Consider the following 13401-nt stretch of genomic DNA (forward strand, 5'->3'; position numbering starts at 1 on the left):
TATTAACTACACTACATATAAGCTGAACACAACGAATGTCACATTTTGTCTTTCTTATGTATGTACGATTGTTTTCATGTTTTGTTGGTATGCACTGTGAACTAGTTAAGGTATAACACACACCATTTGACTTTGACATTTTGCCTTGTGATATCTCAACATCGTGACTGTTTTACATTTTCCTTTTTTGCTGCTGCATTACGATATTCTCTGTACACTTTTTGCCTTTAAACACTGTCTGTGTTTTGAGATATTACGTTTTCTGTCATGTTATGTTGTATGCTTAATTGAGTCACCATTAACCAGTCACTATTTAATGGGTATATGATTTAAATGCAAGACATTAATCTTTGTTCATCAATTTCAGAAATAAATGATGCGTACAGGAAATGAATTAAACAGAAGTGGGAATTTCACCTATGGAATAAACGAAAGAAGATGCAATAAGCTAATGAGGACGAGTAAATGGATCAGAATTAACAAGCATTAACCAGAATATATTATACACATCGCAGAATAGCAGTCTTAACTAATTTTTTCTTTCAGAATACAAAGCGATTGATGCAAGCTGTCAGACAGAACTACACATTTTAGTTTTAAGTGATGAAATATGCTAGGGATTAGGAATAGTTGTGTGATGAATAATGAAATGATTTTTGCAGATGATAATGAATGCTGATAATGAACAATGATGAAGAATATGGTACTATGAATAATGAAGTTTTTGTTTACAGGTGATGATAATGATGGAGTTATGATGATATGAATAATGAAGTTTTTCTTTACAGATGAGGATAATGTTGAAGTTATGTATTTATGCTATGTAGTTATTTAAGTATTTGTTGCAGTTTACTTTGACAGCAGGTGTTATATTGCGTAGTAGGATGACTGAAGGTTTTGGAAAGGACAGCTATGGAACACATTTTTTATACACATTTCACTACCTGTTAATTCGAAGTTCACTACTTTTCAGCATAGTCTGCGTTTCTTCTTTCAGCTCAATAATCCATTTTGTATTTTTCTTTCAGGAGAAGCTTTTTATGATACTTACTAAACTTGTTACCTATTATACCTGTTCTAGTACTTGCATTTTTTTTTACCCACTTGTGTCTATCATTTATAAATGTGATAACCTTGCTACAGCTGACTCATGACGAATGACGTTACACAATCTTTTCATTTATAGGAACAACCTAGAAGCAATTTTTTCTCTTATTTCTTCTTGCTTTCCCTTATAATTACCCAAAGCAATGCATTGCTAGCAGAAAAAACAAAATGTATTAACAGTCCCAGATAATGTCACTAGTTTATGTTAATTCTGAATAACACTGATCAGCTCTGAATAGTATGTCACTTGAATAATGACTTCTTAATGATACCAAAACATAATTGCCACTATCTATTGTAATGAGAGTACTTATTATGCCCATGCTTATTAATGCTACTAATGTTTTGTACTATTCAATACTTGCTGGCCACTGAGTGCCCATAATTAATGTAACTTATAATGCCCATGCTTATTAATGCTACTAATGTTTTGTACTATTCAATACTTGCTGGCCACTGAGTGCCCATAATTAATGTAACTTATAATGCCCATGCTTATTAATGCTACTAATGTTTTGTACTATTCAGTACTTGCTGGCCACTGAGTGCCCATAATTAATGTAATTACTTATTATGCCCATGGTTATTAAGGCTATGACTGTAATTAACTGATTTTTAATAATGATTTCTTAATGATATGAAGAATACTGAATGATGAATAATGTTTTATACTATTCAATACTTGCTGGCCACTGAGTGCCAATAATTAATGTAACTTAACGTTTTGTTAGTGTTTTCAATGATGACTTCCCATATTAATACTGAATGATGATAAATATTTTGTACTAATCGAAAGTTGCTAGGCCACTGAATGTTAATAGTTACTTGTAAATATGTCATTTGAATGAGGAAAAATGTTTTGTAATACTCAATACTTGATGGCGATTGATTACCACTCTTGTCTTTAAATTAATTAATGAACATTTTTCTGTAATACTACATTCATGGTACAGAAATGTTCAATGACTAGAGTATGGATACCGCAAACTACTTATGTAATCACTAATCAAGACTTGTGTGTTAGTTAATGTCCTTCACCTTCTGACCTAACTACCTGAAATTATTGTAACATCCATTTGTCTTGTCCATCCTCATTATCATGGAGCACTATATTTGGTTTTTGCACTAATTCTACGTTGGTGTGCCTCTTAAGAGCGTGGTGTTGACACGACATGCTGTCCACCACCGTAAGCGATGAAGACGTTATTCTGGTCCCACTGTTTGGTGTACCTGGTATACTGCCAAATGATAGTATGGAATACTACTACGACGTTTCACTGTCTTGATACGCTGATAAATACTTCTGGGAACGGAACTGCAGATTGTATCACTTAGTTGTGATTCTGTGGAAAGATATGGACTTTCAGTGCAGCTATGTGCAAACTAAAGTGCTACAACCATGATGCAATCCTTCCTTTCCTATCCTAATAGTGAAAATCAATTTTTACTAACACCATTTATGTTCATGGCCTATACATTTTTTCTCGATTTGTTGAACTCTAGTGCGAGTACACTTGTGTCACTTGTCGACATGATTTTTGCCATTTGTTGTCAAAATACTAAAGACATTTTCGATTTGTTTTGAAGTGCAGTATGTGTGCACTCTTGTCATCTATATTGTATATACTTTTTGTGATTTGATGATTTTTTCTACTCTTGCGTTTATTTGTTATAAAAATGTTCAAAAGTTTTCAGTGCATGTGCACTTATGTGAATATGTTTTCAACTGAACTACAGTGCCTGTGCACTCTTCTCAATTTTCGATATGATTTGTGTTCATTCTGTATACCTTTTATGATTTATGTCACTTGTTACTCTTGTATATACATTTCGTCTTTTACTGATATGTTCTCCACTGCAGTGCATGTGCACTCATGTCACTTGTCAACATGATTTTGTTCTGAACATGCTACAGAATCTTACAGTGCGTGTACACTTTGTTATTTGTCAAATAACTTGTATATACATACGCTCTCTACTCATTGTACTTATATTTTGTCTTGTCTGTAATGTTTTGTAATCGGTGCATGCGCACAACATTTAATTCATGTGATACATCTAAATATTTTGTAAATGTTAATTAATTAAAAGAAAAATTTGTTACGATGGCAAGTCCAAATGACTCACCATCGCTGCCAAATTTTTGCCCCCCCAGTGGAGGGTTATGAAACACGTATGTTGTGTGGCAGCGATGCTGAGACATTGTAGAATCTCTGACCAGAGCAGTTGCGCTCGACTCGCAGTAGCGAGCAGTCAGCCAGTCTGCAGTAGTCACTCCTCAGTAGTGCTTGGAGTCGGTTGCTAGCAGTAGCGGAGAGCAGTCGGCGGGCGTCGGCATCGCAATGGTCGAGATTCAGGACGAGGTATAATTTATTTAAATAAATAATCATGCAGCTTTGCGCTCATCAGATAATGTAACGAATACTCATTGTAATTTAACTTTCAAAAATCGCCCCCAATAATAATTTTGATTTAAAAGCAATTTTAGAGACAATCATTCAAATTTCCTTCCATTTCCTTTTAACAAAGATTTTCAAAAGGTACTTCCAATGCTTTTCGTGCAAGCGACAGAGAACAATAAGAGCAGAATTTTGACATGCAGTTTCACTAAGGTAAGAAATTTATTCTCGTTTCGCACAGGGCAAACACCGACTTTTCGGTTGAATTGAGTTTAGGTTATCATTACAGTTTCATTATCATGGGATTAGCGTTCATTATTTAATGGGAACTTGTACTTGAGTCAGATTGCTAAATTTTGTTTAATTGTCTTTGTCATTAATATTTTTGCGGGAAGGTTACATTTGGCTCCATTTCTATTAAGTAAAATCATTCAATATTATTGTGGGGAGGTTACACTGTTAGCAGAATATGGTATCGGTGGGTTCAGGAGGGTAATGCGGAACGCCGTGCTGGATCCCAACGGCCACGTATCACTAGCAGTCGAGATGCAGAAAGGGGTGCTCCACGGACCTCACGGACTTCGCACGTGGTCAGTTGATTGGATGTCACTTGTGTCATACGTCTGTACACGAGATATCCACACTCCTAAACATCCCTAGCTCCACTGTTTCCGATGTGATAATGAAGTGGAAACGTGAAGGAACACGTACAGTACAAAAGCGTACAGGCCGACCTTGTCTGTTGACTGACAGAGACCGCCGATAGTTGAAGAGGGTCGTAATGTGTAATAGACTATCCAGACCGTCACACAGGAATTCCAAACTGCGTCAGGACCCATTGCAAGTACTATGACAGTTAGGCGGGAGGTGAGAAAACTTGGATTTCATGGTCGCTCAGGCATACAGTAATATTTTAAGCACCTTCTTGCTTCCCACTATTGAAGAGCAATTCGGGGATGGCGACTGCATCTTTCAACACGTCGAGCACCTGTTCATAATGTACAACCTGTGGCGGAGCAGTTACACGACAGTAACATCCCTGCACAGTCCTGACCTGAATCCTATAGAACACCTTTGGGATGTTTTGCAGCGCCGACCGCCGACTACGTGCCAAGCCTCACCGACCGACATCGATACCTCCCCTCAGTGCAGCACTCCATGAAGAATGGGCTGCCATTCCCCAAGAACCCTTCCAACATCTGATTGAACATGCCTGCGAGAGTGGAAGCTGTCATCAAGGCTAAGGGTGGGCCAATACCATACTGAATTCCAGCGTTACCGATGGAGGGCGCCACAAACTTGTAAGTCATTTTCAGCCATGTTTCCGGATACTTTTGATCACATAGTTTATTTCGAAGAAGCTGTTCTTTCTATGCTCTTTTAATAGTATCGTTCTACCAGGCCTCGCCAAAAACGGCATTTCTCCTCTTTCGACAGTCACGTTGTTAAAAACAAACTTTATTGGTATGCCTAGACTAAGGGAGATTGTACTGTGACTTGCGGCGAACGGCGCCCAGGGGCAGTTCTTCAAAACAAGGTTGGCCGACCAGCGGTGTTGACCTGTGCTTCGGAGACTTCTCCCTAGGGGCAGCCTCCTCTGGCAGCTGAGTGCGCCTTCACACAGGCAGACGTCGACGTCTGTAAGGTCATGGTCTGATCCATCAGACAGGACCGAGGTCGCACGATCTGATCGCTTTCGACTGGACTAATCGAGAAAATCCTGTCAGTGCTGTATTTAATAGTCGATGTTTACTCTGCTACACACCAATAATCACTAAGTGAAATAAACAGACGACCGTCATATTTTATATTTAGTATTTATTTCAGATGAAAATGCAACGGTAAGTTATCTGCTCCTGACGCTAAATATAACCATTGTTTGTTCGGTGGATGTAACTCCGTTATCAAGACGGAAACGCAAGTAGGCAGCGCAGTGAATTGTATTGTAAATTCCTATATGTGGGGAGAACCGAACACCATAACCACCCAACTATCGGGATAAACCAAACAATAGCCTTTTATAATAGCTTCAGTAGAGGTCGAAACACAGTTACAAGTTATCAATTGTATTATCAGTAACGTGCCTTCATTATTTCACAAGTCCTAATACCGGAGAGTTATTAAGAACAGTTAAACGGTAAAATTCATGACTCCTTACGAGTGTATAAGATTCTATACCCTCGGGGGTCAGTGTCGCGCGTCGAGGTCACGCTGATAGACGCAACTAGCCGTTTGAAGTGTAACAGTTAATTCTTCAGCAAGGTGAATTATGTCGCCTAGCGATTTTCATGTTATGTTGTATGTATCGTTATTCTAAGAGGTGAATTTGTATAGCCTCTAGTTACACTTTTAAGGTCAGTATTTCGCCATCGTTGTTTGAAAGTGGCTATAATTTGTGAGGATAAAAGTAGTTTATCCATATTGTGTGGTCTGGTTGACAAATGCCGCCCATGCGACTATTGGTGTTACCATTTCCGTTTCTATTAAATTATTTATTTCGCAGTGTTTAGTGATTATATTACAGATATGACAAAAGTTGGCTTGGAGTTTGTTGACCAGCTGTCTCAAAAAAATGATGTGGCTCGAAATGCAAGGCATTGGCCTATCGTAGTGTTCTATAGTCTACTAAAGTTAGCTGCTATAACTGCATTTATAAATTGAATAAAAAGAAGATAAGGCATTGAACTACATTCGTAACCAATGTTGTGTGGGAACTTGTAAAGCTCCAAATAGAAAGGAAATCAGGAGGCGTGGTGACTTTCACTGCTTCGAGTGGAAGAGACTGGTCCGCAAGAGGAAACAAATGGAAAAACAGAAGGATGTTACGAGTGTGGCAGATCAAGGGACAAATCAGCCATGAAGTGGGGTGTTACGTCGGGACCTGCCCTGGTAATTTCATGGAAGTTTGTGTCAAGCCTTTAGGCAGAGCGGACTGAAATGAAATGTGTGTCAGAATGTAATTTTGGAAATATGGTTTAATTGGCGTATTAGTTAGGTTCGTGTACAGGTATTGCAGTGTATGGTCCATAAAGTACACGTATCATTCATTTTTATTGCAATGTAACTTCAGTTCCGTTTGCTTTCATTAAAACATGTTACCTGTGGATATTATAATAAATATTGCACATTCAAGTGTGAAGCTAATTGAATCCTGTATCATTATGTAAGTATATATCCTATTTTGTTTCATCTTTGTTAAAATAACATTAAAACCAATGGTGGCTTATAGCTGTCACCCACGCTAGCAGTAACGTAAAAGTAACTCACGCGATCATTTTAGGATTAAAAAGGCAAACCTTTCACAGCCGAGTTACATTCGTTAATGTTTCACAACAGAAATAGTGACTGAGGTTTTACAACTGTCACCGAACTGGACAACGTGTTTGTTACTAACAATTTAAAAGTAATATAGTTGATAGCGTGACTCATTGCTATAATTTAAAACACAATACGCCACATCAAATCATTATGTGGGACTGATGAAATATTGTATTCACATAAATGTACCGAAGTCCTATGTATGTATATAAAAAGGAATCGTTATTTTGAATGACTGCGAGAATCATTTCGAATATGTGATCTGTTTAAGTTTTTACTAGGATGAACTTGATTCTGTGTGTGTGTGTGTGTGAATTCCTAAGGGACCAAATTGCTGAGGTCATCGGTCCCTAGACTTACACACTACTTAAACTAACTTATGCTGAGAACAACACATACAGCCATGTCTGAGAGAGGACTCAAACCTCCAGCGGGAGGGGCCGCGCAATCCGTGACATACGCCTCTAACCGCACGGCGAACTTGATTCCGTGTTAAGTGTCGAATATGAAAGCAACTGGCGCGCTCTGCCGTAGCTCTCGCTGCTACAATCGCGTCTGCCCTATGGCACTGCTATACTTGAAAAAGAAAACGAAACGAGGTTGCCACTGCTAGTGAAAGGAATGATTCCGCAGGATATGCCAGTATCGTGTAAGGGAAATCGAAAATATTATCAGTAACTTCATCTCTATCGCTGCAGAAAGTTGTGAGTATTTTGCATCACTGATCCGTCCGAAAATTGAACCGGAACGTAGCTGAGAGTTGCAACAACTGTTCGAGAAAGGCTGGCAGTATCAACTGCGATTCCTGGTAACAAATGATTCATACACATGCTTGCAGCATCCGCATAACAACGGAACTTTTATTCTTGTTTTCAAAGCTGATACTGGCTGCTAAAGGATCACTCTCATTTCCTTCCACACATACTTACTTTTCGTACGATTGTGACGAATGTTTTTGTTCGGGATCCTAAAAAAGCAAATAGCTTTTTCACCGTAAAGCAGCCTCGCAACATGGTTCGCGATGGGGACTACGTTTACACTATGCGAGGCTTGAGACGCGGAACTGCGGAGTGAGACTGTTTTGCGTAGTATAACGGCAGAGTAAGAGAAAATAGGGCCTGCTAAGATACATAAAGTTTTCAATACAAAGTTTCTGAAACGGGAAGTTTACAGTCGGTGAGGCATGCAGAAAGCATTAAAATAGTGTTGCTCAGCGAGGAATGAAAGATACATATAACGATTTACCAAGCCAGACAAGAAAACAAACGAAAAGTCAGGGAACATACTGGAGTAGAAGATGTAATTGTGATCATAACGAAAATGAAGTGTGAGTAGGCTAGAGACATAATAAAGCAAATTAATGGTCGATGGATCCTAGAAGGTGTTCGCTTGATTCTAAGAGATAAGAAAACACCAAGAAATTGACCAAAGGGAAATATGCAAGAGCCGTACGGATATGCGTAGATGAATTCTCCAACGGAAGATTTGGGAGGAGGTGTACTCTCTGTGGTACATGTGTGGTATCTGATGAGGACGACGCTAATGATGATCCTGTAGCATGGTATATCATTCTGTAAACCCCTCTTCCATTGCTCTCTAGCCCTACAGTCAAGTTATTTCTGCAATTTTGTATAACAACAACTCATTACTTTTTGTGGTCAGTTGTTTCTTGGCCACAGTACGACCAAAAAAACTGTGCTTGTGGCTTCTAGGGGTCTAGGAGGGCACTTCTGACAGTCATCTGTAAGGGAAGTCTCCTGCTATACCTGTGAAGAAGATTCAGCGATGAGTATTAGTGGGACTCGTACCGACAAAAAAACTCTTATTTAAATCTTTCACTTTGTTTCTGCACCTACTCGTATAGCAAATTTTACGAACGGCGCATCTACATCTACATCTACATTTATACTCCGCAAGCCACCCAACGGTGTGTGGCGGAGGGCACTTTACATGCCACTGTCATTACCTCCCTTTCCTGTTCCAGTCGCGTATGGTTCGCGGGAAGAACGACTGTCTGAAAGCCTCCGTGCGCGCTCTAATCTCTCTAATTTTACATTCGTGATCTCCTCGGGAGGTATAAGTAGGGGGAAGCAATATATTCGATACCTCATACAGAAACACACCCTCTCGAAACCTGGCGAGCAAGCTACACCGCGATGCAGAGCGCCTCTCTTGCAGAGTCTGCCACTTGAGTTTGCTAAACATCTCCGTAACGCTATCAGGCTTACCAAATAACCCTGTGACGAAACGCGCCGCTCTTCTTTGGATCTTCTCTATCTCCTCCGTCAACCCGACATGGTACGGATCCCACACTGATGAGCAATAAAGTATAGGTCGAACGAGTGTTTTGTAAGCCACCTCCTTTGTTGATGGACTACATTTTCTATTCGGTGAGATGGTCGGATATTTTAAGTCATGTTCTCCTGTTGCACTTATTTTCTAGTAAGACTCTTCCAAAGATGCTGTTCATGTATTCAAGAGTATTATGAATTAAAATATTAACAACGACCAACGTTATGTTGTGATCTGAAATATACGAGGATCTTTCAAAGTATAACAAAGGTATTGCTTCATAATTTGAGATATGTATGATATTATAAGTAGTAGATAAGGTTGCAAACACATTTGTCATTGCACACTACGGACATCTGGTATTATTTATTTATTGCTGCGCGGGGTAGCAGTGCGGTCTGAGGCACCTTGTCACGGTCCTCGCGGCTGCCCCCGGCGGAGGTTCGAGGCCTCCCTCGGCCATGCGTGTGTGTGTGTTGTCCTTAGCGTAAGTTAGTTTAACTTAGATTATTTATTGCAGTAACATTCACTATCCCCGCTGTTATCAGAAATGTGCAGATAAAATTACAATACACAACCGCAGTACTAGCTAAGAAGGCATACAAAACAGAAGGATTACGCAAAAGAAGTTAAAAAAGGGAGTGAATGGCAGGAATTATATGGACAATGTCTGTTGCTTGAACCAGGTGCCTCCATAAATTCATACAAAAAGTTACCAAGCAACATTAAACCATACAGTTCAGTATGGAAATACACTCCTGGAAATGGAAAAAAGAACACATTGACACCGGTGTGTCAGCCCCACCATACTTGCTCCGGACACTGCGAGAGGGCTGTACAAGCAATGATCACACGCACGGCACAGGGGACACACCAGGAACCGCGGTGTTGGCCGTCGAATGGAGCTAGCTGCGCAGCATTTGTGCACCGCCGCCGTCAGTGTCAGCCAGTTTGCCGTGGCATACGGAGCTCCATCGCAGTCTTTAACACTGGTAGCATGCCGCGACAGCGTGGACGTGAACCGTATGTGCAGTTGACGGACTTTGAGCGAGGGCGTATAGTGGGCATGTGGGAGGCCGGGTGGACGTACCGCCGAATTGCTCAACACGTGGGGCGTGAGGTCTCCACAGTACATCGATGTTGTCGCCAGTGGTCGGCGGAAGGTGCACGTGCCCGTCGACCTAGGACCGGACCGCAGCGACGCACGGATGCACGCCAAGACCGTAGGATCCTACGCAGTGCCGTAGGGGACCGCACCGCCACTTCCCAGCAAATTAGGGACACTGTTGCTCCTGGGGTATCGGCGAGGACCATTCGCAACCGTCTCCATGAAGCTGGGCTACGGTCCCGCACACCGTTAGGCCGTCTTCCGCTCACGCCCCAACATCGTGCAGCCCGCCTCCAGTGGTGTCGCGACAGGCGTGAATGGAGGGACGAATGGAGACGTGTCGTCTTCAGCGATGAGAGTCGCTTCTGCCTTGGTGCCAATGATGGTCGTATGCGTGTTTGGCGCCGTGCAGGTGAGCGCCACAATCAGGACTGCATACGTCCGAGGCACACAGGGCCAACACCCGGCATCATGGTGTGGGGAGCGATCTCCTACACTGGCCGTACACCACTGGTGATCGTCGAGGGGACACTGAATAGTGCACGGTACATCCAAACCGTCATCGAACCCATCGTTCTACCATTCCTAGACCGGCAAGGGAACGTGCTGTTCCAACAGGACAATGCACGTCCGCATGTATCCCGTGCCACCCAACGTGCTCTAGAAGGTGTAAGTCAACTACCCTGGCCAGCAAGATCTCCGGATCTGTCCCCCATTGAGCATGTTTGGGACTGGATGAAGCGTCGTCTCACGCGGTCTGCACGTCCAGCACGAACGCTGGTCCAACTGAGGCGCCAGGTGGAAATGGCATGGCAAGCCGTTCCACAGGACTACATCCAGCATCTCTACGATCGTCTCCATGGGAGAATAGCAGCCTGCATTGCTGCGAAAGGTGGATATACACTGTACTAGTGCCGACATTGTGCATGCTCTGTTGCCTGTGTCTATGTGCCTGTGGTTCTGTCAGTGTGATCATGTGATGTATCTGACCCCAGGAATGTGTCAATAAAGTTTCCCCTTCCTGGGACAATGAATTCACGGTGTTCTTATTTCAATTTCCAGGAGTGTATGTTGCATGACCATCAACTTCCTAGACTGTAGTATAATACCCAAGAAGGGATCCATATGTTTCAAATACACTCATTCATAGATTCTAGATAATTCACTGCATTCATTTCTTCATAGACATCATATTATGCATTCCACTTTAAGGAACTCATATACGTCCATCATCGAGTAATTGACGGCAAGTTCCGGAAAAAGAAAAGGAAGTAAATGAGACTATTACATCCCTCAACTACTTCCTATATTCAGGACAAGGAGAGATATGTGCTTCTATTTTCGGCAAATTGTCAACCGGAATAGGCAACATCTTGAAAGTAAATAATTACATTTATTATTAGACTACAGGGCAGTAGGTAAGAACCAGCATAAGGACAGTTAATACCCCACGGAAGGAAAGATGAAGTTCCGCGTTGTGGCCCGACCGACCGGCGTGTTACCCTCTGCCCCTGGCGCCGCTGAATGCGGCGTGACGGTGCATATGGACGGCACACCGCTTCCATGGCCTCTTCACCTTCGAACCACTACCAGTCGGTCGAGCAGCTCCACAGTTGGCCCAACAATGCTGAGTGCACCGAGTATCACTCTACCCACAGAGGAAAAATCAGTGGCAGTACCGGGAATCAAACTTGGGTCTCCCATATGGGAGACAGTCGCACTGTTCGCTCAGCTATGGGGGCGGACCGTGAATAAAAGTAAGCGGTATAAAATCGCTTTCCAGTAGTGTGGCACGTACTAAATAGGAAATGCAGGAAGATCTATATACACTAAACTGATGGGAATACTGGAAATTTCAGAAAACACACACTATTTCGTCCACCATTGTTTGGAAACCAACCAGAAACATGACGTACTGAACATGTCGAAATACTACTCTCAAGACAGACAAGGAATACACTTTCAGGGCATGATATGTAACTAAACTAAACTCCTCCGGAACAGGCCATGAAGGCCCAACGGCACCGACCAGCCGCCGTGTCATCCTCAGCCCACAGGCGTCACTGGATCCAGATATGGAGGGGCATGTGGTCAGCACACCGCTCTCCCGGCAGTATGTCAGTTTCCGAGACCGGAGCTGCTATTTCTCAATCAAGTAGCTCCTCAGTTTGCCTCACAAGGGCTGAGTGCACCCCGCTTGCCAACAGCACTCGGCTGACCGGATGGTCACCCATCCAGGCGCTAGCCCAGCCCGACAGCGCTTAACTTTGGTGATCTGACGGGAACCGGTGTTACGACTGCGGCAAGGTCGTTGGCGTGATATGTAACGCAATGGGAAAAAAAAGGTAAATATGAAGAGCACGAGTTTGTTGCCGAATGACCAGACTGATTTAGCTTTCACTTATAGATACTGCCAGGACGGATAAAAGAAAACCTGGTGGATTCTCCGCCACATTACTCCATCCACCCTGTGCTGTTTAGTTACAAAATTTGTGTAATAGTTTCCTTCCTTAAATACAAAGAAGATTCAACAGCCGGCCAGGATGGCCGAGCGGTTCTAGGCGCTACAGCCTGGAACCGCCCGACCGCTACGGTCGCAGGTTCGAATCCTGCCTCGGGCATGGATGTGTGTGATGTCCTTAGGTTAGTTAGGTTTAAGTAGTTCTAAGTTCTAGGGGACTGATGACCTTAGAAGTTAAGTCCCATAGCGCTCAGAGCCATTTGAACCAGTTTTGAAAATTCAACACTGTTGTGTTGTGAATATTACATTTGTACTAGCTATATGTAACGTCTATTCGATACGAGGCCAACACTTTACACTTAGAAACACTACATTTAATATGTCGTCAGTTACGATATACGTCCCACAATTCATGTTACACCCTTCTAGAGGTTGTAGAGGGAACTTAGTAGATCAAGTCTTACATAGGAATCCATGTCTGGAAACATCATCCATCGATGCTACAGACCGTCGCCTGTAAATGTATGTAATATAAAAGGTGATTCCGTGATGATGTTGCAGACTTCCAAAGATGATGGAGAGCGATAAAGGTATCAATTTGATGTAAGGGTTCCTGACCGGAATCGAACAAGTCGGAAGTCACAAGGCGAAATCATTGCGATACCTCTGACAGTTGACTACATGTACCGGTACTGTTGTTGCTAGGAATGTAGGGC

At 42.2% G+C, this 13401-nt stretch overlaps 1 pseudogene; it reads right to left on the reverse strand.

The window, feature by feature from the left end:
* Positions 1-12422: 12422 nt before the first annotated feature.
* LOC126197382 (5S ribosomal RNA) lies at positions 12423-12540 on the reverse strand (annotated as a pseudogene).
* Between the last annotated feature and the right edge of the window lie 861 nt (positions 12541-13401).

This window comes from Schistocerca nitens, chromosome 7 (genome assembly GCF_023898315.1).
Source record: "Schistocerca nitens isolate TAMUIC-IGC-003100 chromosome 7, iqSchNite1.1, whole genome shotgun sequence".
Classification (NCBI taxonomy): domain Eukaryota; kingdom Metazoa; phylum Arthropoda; class Insecta; order Orthoptera; family Acrididae; genus Schistocerca; species Schistocerca nitens.